Below are 8,930 nucleotides of genomic sequence, written 5' to 3' on the forward strand. Positions count from 1 at the left end.
CCGAATGGCCTACTCCTGCTCCTATCTTCAATGTTTCTATGCGACCTCTGGTTCTGGAATCCATGTAAGAAGTCACACAACATCAGGTTATAGTCCAACAGTTTTATTTGAAACTACAAGCTTTCGGAGCGCTGCTCCTTCGTCAGGTGAAGTGGAGAGATGCATAAAGACCATGACCATCGGGAACATGCTTCCTGCATTTAGTCTGTGTAGTCCTGTTAGAACTTTATACGTTTCAATGAGATCCCCTCTCATTTTTCCAAACTCCAGCGAGTATAAGCCCAGTCGCCCCAATCTCTCCTCATACATCATTCCTGCCATCCCAGGTATCAGCCTGGTGAATCTTCGCCACACTCCCTCCATGACATAGAAACATAGAAGATAGGAGCAGGAGTAGGCCATTCGGCTCCTCGAGCCTGCTCCGCCATTCAATGAGATCATGGCTGATCGTCCAAATTCAATACCCTGTTCCTGCCTTCTCTCCATATCCCTTGATCCCTTTAGTCTTAAGAAATATATCCAACTCCTTCTTGAATATATTTAATGAATTGGCCTCTACAGCCTTCTGTGGTAGAGAATTCCACAAGTTCACCACTCTCTGGGTGAAGAAATTCCTCCTCATCTCTGTCCTAAATGGCTTACCCCTTATCCTTAGACTGTGACCCCTGGTTCTGGATTCCCCGACAATCGGGAACATCCTTCCAGCATCTAGTCTGTCTAGTCCTGTTAGAATTTTATAAGTTTCGATGATATCCCCTCCCATTCTTCTAAACTCCAGCGACTACAAGCCCAATCGACCCAATCTCTCCTCATACGTCATTCCTGCCATCCCAGGTATCAGCCTGGTGAATCTTCGCTGCACTCCTTCCATGGCAAGAACATCCTTCCTCAGATAAGGCGAACAAAACTGCACACAATACTCAAGGTGTGGTCTCACCAAGGCCCTGTACTACTGCAGCAAGACATCCTTGTTCCTGTACTCAAACCCTCTCGCTACGAAGGCCAACATACCATTTGCCTTCTTAACTGCCTGCTGCACCTGCATGCTTACTTTCAGCGAATGGTGCACAAGGACGCCCCGGTCTCGTTGCACTTCCCCTTCTCCCAATCTATTGCCATTCAGATAATAATCTGCCTTCCTGTTTTTGCCACCAAAGTGGATAACCTCGCATTTATCCACGTTATATTGCATCTGCCATGCTTCTGCCCAATCACCCAACCTGTCCAAATCATACTGGAGTTTTTCGGTATCCTCACAGCACACACGCCCACCGATCTTTGTGTCGTCTGCAAACTTGGAGATATTACATCTAGTTCCCTCATCCAGATCATTAATATATATTGTGAATAGCTGGGGTCCAAGGATCGATCCCTGCGGTACCCCACTAGTCACTGCCTCCCACTCGGAAAAAGAGCCATTTATTCCAACTCTTTGCTTTCTGTCTGCCAACCAGTTCTCTATCCAAGTCAATACCTTGCCCCCAATCCCATGTAGCTTAATTTTACACGCTATTCTCTTATGCGGCACCTTATTGAAAGTCTTTTGAAAGTCCAAATACACCACATCCACTGGTTCTCCCTTATCTATTTTACCAGTTACATTCTCAAAAAATTCCAGTAGATTAGTCAAGCACGATTTACCTTTTGTTAATCCATGTTGACTTTGTCCGATCCGGTCACTTTTTTCCAAGTGTTCTGCTATTACATTCTTTATAATGGACTCTAGCATTTTCCCCACTACCGATGTCAGGCTTACCGGTCTGTAATTCCCCATTTTCTCTCTACCACCTTTTTTAAATAGTGGGGTAACATTAGCTACCCACCAATCCATGCGTACTGTTCCAGAGTCTATCGAATTTTGGAAGATGACCCGCAATGCATCTACTATTTCTAGGGCCACTTCCTTAAGTACCCTAGGATGTAGATTATCAGGCCCTGGGGATTTATCAGCCCTCAATCCCAGCAATTTCCCTAACACCATTTCCCTATAAATACTGATTTCTATCAGTTCCTCCCTGTCATTAGACCCTATGTTCCCCAGCATCTTTGGGAGGTTATTTGTGTCCTCCTTTGTGAAGACAGAATCAAAGTATGTATTTAATTGGTCTTCCATTTCTTTGTTCCCCATTATACATTTCCCTGATTCTGACTGCAAGGGACCTACGCTTGACTTCAGCAATCTTTTTCCCTTCACATATCTATAAAAGCTTTTACAGTCAGTTTTTATGTTCCCTGAAAGCTTACTCTCATACTCTATTTTCCCCCTCTTAATTAATCCCTTAATCCTCCTTTGTTGAATCCTAAACTGCTCCCAAACCTCAGGTTTACTGCTTTTTCTGGCCAATTTATATGTCCTCTCCTTGGATCTTATGCTATCCCTAATTTCCCTTGTTAGCCACGGTTGAGTCACCTTTTTTGTTTTATTTTTATGCCGAACTGGGATGAACAAATTCTGTAGTTCCTCCATGCGATCTTTGAATGTTTGCCATTGCCTATCCACTGTCAACCCTTTGAGTGACTTTCCCCTATCAATCCTACCCAACTCACGCCTCATACCACCGTAGTTTCCTTTATTTAAATTCAGGACCCTAGTCTCTGAGTCAACTGCTTCACTCTCCATTTTAATGAAGAATTCTGTTGTGAAAATAAATTCACATCTAAACCATGTAAAAGTAAAAAGATGTAGTTTATTATCAGAGCTCTGGGAGAAGCGTCTCAGACCCCGCGGTCTGTGCGAGCACCTTCTCGTTCTCTCTTGGTTGGTACAGCTTTTTATTCTATTTTCATCCAATCACATTGTATTACAATAATCACCTGATCACATTGTATTACAATAATCACCTGATCACATATGGATTCTTTTCAGTATTAGTAAAGGTTAGTTACATCTTACTATGCCTTTGGTTACAGGTCAAATTCCCATGACCCCGATATTCTGCTGTGTCTACAATTTTTAGCTAAAGCAACATATTCCTTATCGGTTACGCAAAACGCACATATTCTGTCTGGTCCCACAACTGCGTCTTATCTTGGTTTTTCGAAGCTTCTCACATTGTTCTTTGTTTAGTTTTGCCTTTTTACGTAAGTCAATTTTTATTGTGATATTTCTTATCTCAACCTGGTTTCTTTTAGTCACTTTCACATGACCCCACTCCTTTGTTCTGATTTTAATTTTGCTGGCATCACTTAAGTAGTGGTCACCTCGGCTGTCCGAATTCTGAGAGGGTTCAATTTAACCCCTTCAATACAATAACTAATTAATCCTCCCCTGCAATGAATCTGGCAGTTACGCCCTCGTGACGCTTCTTGGTCTGCAATACTGGGCTGCAGGTCATAGGTTACAGTATCAACAACTCGTTTGTAACTGAGCCCATTCTTTCTGTTCTGTTTCTTATCTCTGCCACCTGGATTATGACGTCTGGTTCTGCAGGCTGCCAGACCATATTTGCTAGGCTGAGGCATCTTTAATAATCTCGGCAAGCTATTTTGTTTCTTTATGTTACTACTTTAAGTTTAGCTGACTTTTTATTAAATCTTTCTCACACTTCAGCATTAGCTGTGTGTAGCTTGGTGGCTATGCCTTATCTTATTCTTGTAAGGCTCCATTGTATAAAGTCCTTGAGCTGGGCAGACATTTTATCATCACCTGGCTTCTCCTCAGCTCTTAGTGATCTCGCACATGACCCCTCTCTCTTTAATTTGTTTGCCCTGCATTTTAAACACTGAAAGGATTTGCTTTTAACCCTTTCAATCCCTCCTGTTGGTCCCGGACCAAATTTAAACTTTGGCTAGGGATACCAACTTCTCTTCCACTTTTACCATCCCCGGGATTACTCCTATACTGATGGCTTAAACTTAGTACCTAAGTTCGTCTTTCCCCTCTGTCTATCTTGTTGTGCTAGGCGTGGTAGTCTGTGCAAATGACTAATGAACTTTACATGTATGTTACTATCGCTATCAGTTCATTGTCCCGCATTAACTGTTCGGTTTCTGGCTCAATATCGATTAAATCAACTGTAGCAACCGGCACTATTCGGGACACAGCTGCCCTACAGCATGCTTTCAGAACCGTCATTATAACACAAAATAATACTACAACTATAATGACAATTAGAAGTCCTTGTCATTTCTATTTGTCTTTTGATGCTTGATATTCGACCTTGCTGGCATTTATGCTATCTTTTTTCGCTTGCCTGTTGTCAGTCCCTGGTCTAAGAATTAAAACCCATCTTTGAATCTAATAGCTATTTCTTACAATTCCCTTTTCTTTTTGAGAAGGAAATACCTTTATTGACTTCTCACAATCGGCTCTTGACTAATCTAGCCAGCTCTTATTGCTCTCTCAACTTGAGCATTAGTTAGTAGGGAGTCTTGAAGATTTCTCCCTTCCTTACAGTCCATTCCTTTGAGGAGAAGGAGCAACCTCTGACCCCTTACTCAAATTCAATTCACTGTTCCGGTGTTCCAATTCTGCCCCGCCTGGGGTCTCCTCTGTTTCTTCTATCTTTCCTGATGTTACCCCGCCTGGGGTCTCCTCTACATTGCTTCGGATCTTCTCTTTTGGTGTGCTCAATTAATTTGTTAGTGCTTGTCAGTCATGGGCATGAGTACCCAATTGGCTTATGTATCAAAGTCTTACTACACACGTTACATATATCAAATACACTATCATTACAAGTTGGATAACTACCAGAGCATGTGAAATAATACAAACCTAAGGGTGTGCTGATGTATTAAGCCCAATATCCCATCAATGTGAGTTGTCCCCTATGCTGTCAATTTCAATATCTATTCTCGAGTTGTCTTGCTCCAAAACATAAAAATGCTTTAGGGAGGAGTTCAGTCGCATCATGAGCTCACTGAAACCCACAAACAACAGGGGAATGTCATATCTGAGTATCCGAATTGTGCCACATAATTGTGTAGCTCATACTTAAAAACGTGTTGGTTGATGGGACAGGTCCTGTTAGACCCGTAAAGCATGGTAATTGCAGTAGTAGTGACACAGGAGGCACCACTAAAATCACCTCATACTGGATTCGTACTGGTTTTTCCCATGCTCTGTTACCTACAAAACACAATTATTACAGTCACAGTTAAATTCAGTCTTACAATCATATCAAATACATCACAGTTTAACATCTAATCAACAAATCATGGATTTCAAAGATTCTCCAGATCTCTCTTTTGCTCGTATCCATCTTGTGGATAATTCTTACTAATCATGATTTCTCCTTAGCCCTCGATTGTACCAATCCAGATCCCATGCAACTCTCCACTTCAACTTTAATCCCTCTAACAGAGTGTGTTTAACTCTATTCTGATTGTTTCATTAATTAGATAGTTTCTCGATGGAGTATGCTTTAAAAGTTGTCTCGCTCTCCTGAGCCACATTAACCATTTCATGTCTTGCTGTTGTCAAGTAACTGAGCATGTCTGAGACCCATTCTTCAGTGCAAACTCACCATACATTCCTGGATGGTAATTACCTCATACGTAACGAATCACATTTGCACACTCATATCAGTATCTCAATATCGTACCACACGTGCCATCCGATACAAGCCTTTCTCGGGCTTTCAGGTATCTTATCGAAAGATTGTAGTCGCCTGGAGATCTTTGCTCATCTTCCTCTGCATGGTCCCGATGTCTTGGGTAGTGGCCAGACTATCAAATTCAGTTTTCTTAAAAGTTCATTAAAGGCAGGGACACAAATGTCTCCAAGAGAAAGCTATCAATTTACTATTCTTAACTACATTTTCCTGACTTTCACTAGAAAGTTTTGAAAATTCCCATTCAGCAGTGTAATTCTCCTGTTTCAATCTTACACTCTCAATCACTTTCCTTTAATTACCATTCATATCTCATTCATGAGTCCTGGAAAAACTTTACTGTCCAGTACAATATTTAAGATAGAAAACATAGATCAAACGTTCTCACTTGATTCAAGTTAACAACACATTTTATTATCATTATTTTTAGAGGATATTTCATTTTCCCAAAAGTAACCAAATATATAGTGCCTGAGTCCATTTTGTCATTTCAAAATTGTCCCAAAATCCAAATAGCAGTACAGTTGAACTGACAGGTTTTGTCAATGTTCAATTTCATCTCTAGCAATTTATCTTCCATTTTCAATTTCAGAAACAAGTGATTCTCAGGCTAGGTAGCTTACACAGTGCTTTTAACATTAGAGACAGAAGTGCTGCAATTAGTTTACAAGGTAACTTCCATATAACAAAAGCACATTGGCAACTGTAACTTTAAGGCAGAAGCTTATCTTTTGTAAAACTATGAACAGACAAACAAAACAAAATAGCATATTCTTGCAGAAAACAGTAAATTACGTCGTATTTTCAGGTTACGGGTTTTGGAGGTTCTATCAAAGTTCTGGTTGAGTTGCAGATGTATAAAGTTCCTTTCCTTCACCCCCTCACCCTCCCACACCCACCTCTCTCTCTCCCTCTCACACTCTCTCCTCCCATAGAGGCCAGAGTCTTGTGTAGGCCCAGACCAGGTGGCGGATTCCCTTCCCTGAAGGACATCAGTGAACCAGTTGGGTTTTTATGACAATCCGGCAGCTTTCATGGTCACTTTTCTCTAGTGCCGGCCCCACAATTGACCAGATTCATTGAGCTCAATTTCACAACCTGCCTTTGTTTTCTTGTGGGTTGTCTCTCACGCTCCCTGTTTTAAATTAATTTTACAGGGCACTGGAAGGGGATGATTTGCAGACAGGAAACTCAAACCAAACATCACGTCAAGATCTGACAGAGTCACTCGACTCATCGGATCTGAATATCATCGGCCTCTGAACATGCAAGCAAAAAGCACCGTTTACAGCGGGGAGAAACCGTACATGTGTTCTGTGTGTGGACGAGGCATCAGCCAATCCTCTGGCCTATAGACACACAAGCGCATTCACACCGGGGAGAGGCCGTTCACCTGCTCTGAGTGTAGGAAGGGATTCACTCAGTCATCCGACCTGCTGATACACCAGCGTGGTCACACCGGGGAGAGGCCGTTCACCTGCTCCAAGTGTGGGAAGGGATTCACTCAGACATCCAACCTGCTGAAACACCAGCGAGTTCACACTGATGAGACACCTTTTAAATGCTTGGACTGTGAGAAGAGTTTTAAAAGCAAAAGGAAGCTGATACAACACGAATGCCCTCACACTGGGGAGAGGCCGTTCACCTGCTCCGTGTGTGGGGAGGGATTCACTCGCTCATCCCACCTGCTGACACACCAGCAAGTTCACAAGTGACTGCAGGGGGTGGATTCTGTTGTTGTTGACTCTGTTAATCACATCCAGGGCTGAACCATGTTTATTCTGACAGTTGGGGATTGTTTCTGCTGATGTTAGTAACTCCGGGAACTGGGCTGGAGTTTAATATTCTGGATATATGTCAAATAAATCAACTTTGTTTTAAAGACATTGTTGTAGATTTTTGTCTTTCCCACCTGAGTGTTTAGCATCATCTGGCTGGAGCTCAGAAAGGACAATCTGGGGGAGGATCGTACGGTGGGAACAGAACTCCAGCCTGGACACAGTCCTTCAGGGCCACACTGAGAGGGGCAAACGGCACTTTGGTCTTTCTTGTCTCTCTTCACTGACAGCAAAGTTGCCGTGCGGGTTAATCTCGAGGCGTGTGAGAAATATGTCCCAGCCACTCTCTGCCATGGTTCAGAGCTCCTAGGCATGGAACAGAAAGCTCCTTTAGGAATGTACCCAAGTGCTTTTTTTTTTATGGCTTTATTAACAGGTGTTGCTACTTTTAATGATTTGTCTATCAGTGTCCTTGGATCGCTCTGCTCCTCTAGCCCATTTAGACTCTTGGGAAATTTGGTGGCGCCCCCTTTGGGTCGCTAACGTCACCAGGGCTAATTTTAACGCCCCGAAAAAGTTAGTGCCCCTGCGCATTATATTCAGTGGTGGCACCCCAGGCAGGAGGCAGGGTGGTACTGGAAGCGCTGCCCTCCCTCTTGAGGCGCTACCAGTGAATTTCACGGCGCTTCATGTAACAGCGCCACGCCCGTCAGCACATAGCACCATGTCATAGCAGACCTCCCTCCCTGATTAAAGGGGAGAGGCCTAGCACTGCGCACACCGGGGCCCTGCTGGACCACCGGGGAGTGGGGTGTCGGATCAAGAGGAGCGCCGGGCTGTGCGATTGCGGCCGACACCCTGAAGAAGAAAGGGGAAGGGGGCAGGTGCTGGCAGTCAGCCAAAATAAAAAGTTGCCGCCCAACACCAGCCCTTTAAGTGGCGTTGCCGCGGCTGCAGAAACGACCCCTGACCCTGTCGGACATATCGTCCGGGGATAGGTCAGGGGTCGCAACCCAATGTTGCAGCCGGGGTGCTGTGCGTGGTGATGACGTCATTGCCGGCGGTGTAGTGCTGCGGGGAGCTACCTCCTACCTCCGCCGCTAACCTCCCGCTAAATATCGCGGGAGGCACAAAGCAACCCAATTTCACCCCCTTGTCCAATTAGTGAGTGGCTTCCTTATTCCCACCATAACACACCACCTCACACTGACCTATAGTGAAATTCATTAACACACCACCTCACACTGATCTATAGTGACATTCATTAACACACCGCCACACATTGATCTGTAGTGTAATTCATTAACACACACCCTCACACTGATCTATAGTGAAATTCATTAACACACAACCTCACACTGATGTACAGTGAAATTCATTAACACACCACCTCACACTGATCTATTGTGAAATTCATTAACACACCACCTCACGCTGATCTATAGTGAAATTCATTAACACACCACCTCACACGGATCTATAGTGAAATTCATTAACACACCACCTCACACTGATCTACACTGACATTCATTAACACACCACCTCACACTGATCTATAGTGAAATTAATTAACACACCACCTCACACTGATCTATAGTGA

At 43.5% G+C, this 8,930-nt stretch overlaps 1 long non-coding RNA gene across 1 annotated transcript; it reads right to left on the bottom strand.

The window, feature by feature from the left end:
• Positions 1-2,667: 2,667 nt before the first annotated feature.
• Positions 2,668-6,512, bottom strand: LOC147093358 (uncharacterized). The gene is made up of 2 exons (XR_015074696.1): positions 4,286-6,512; positions 2,668-4,250 (listed from the first exon to the last, which is right to left on the bottom strand). It is a non-coding gene; the product is annotated as an uncharacterized LOC147093358 (long non-coding RNA).
• Positions 6,513-8,930: the final 2,418 nt, after the last annotated feature.

This window comes from Somniosus microcephalus, unplaced genomic scaffold (assembly GCF_052327205.1).
Source record: "Somniosus microcephalus isolate GS21.2 unplaced genomic scaffold, FLI_Smic_1.0 unresolved_chr1, whole genome shotgun sequence".
NCBI classification, from domain to species: domain Eukaryota; kingdom Metazoa; phylum Chordata; class Chondrichthyes; order Squaliformes; family Somniosidae; genus Somniosus; species Somniosus microcephalus.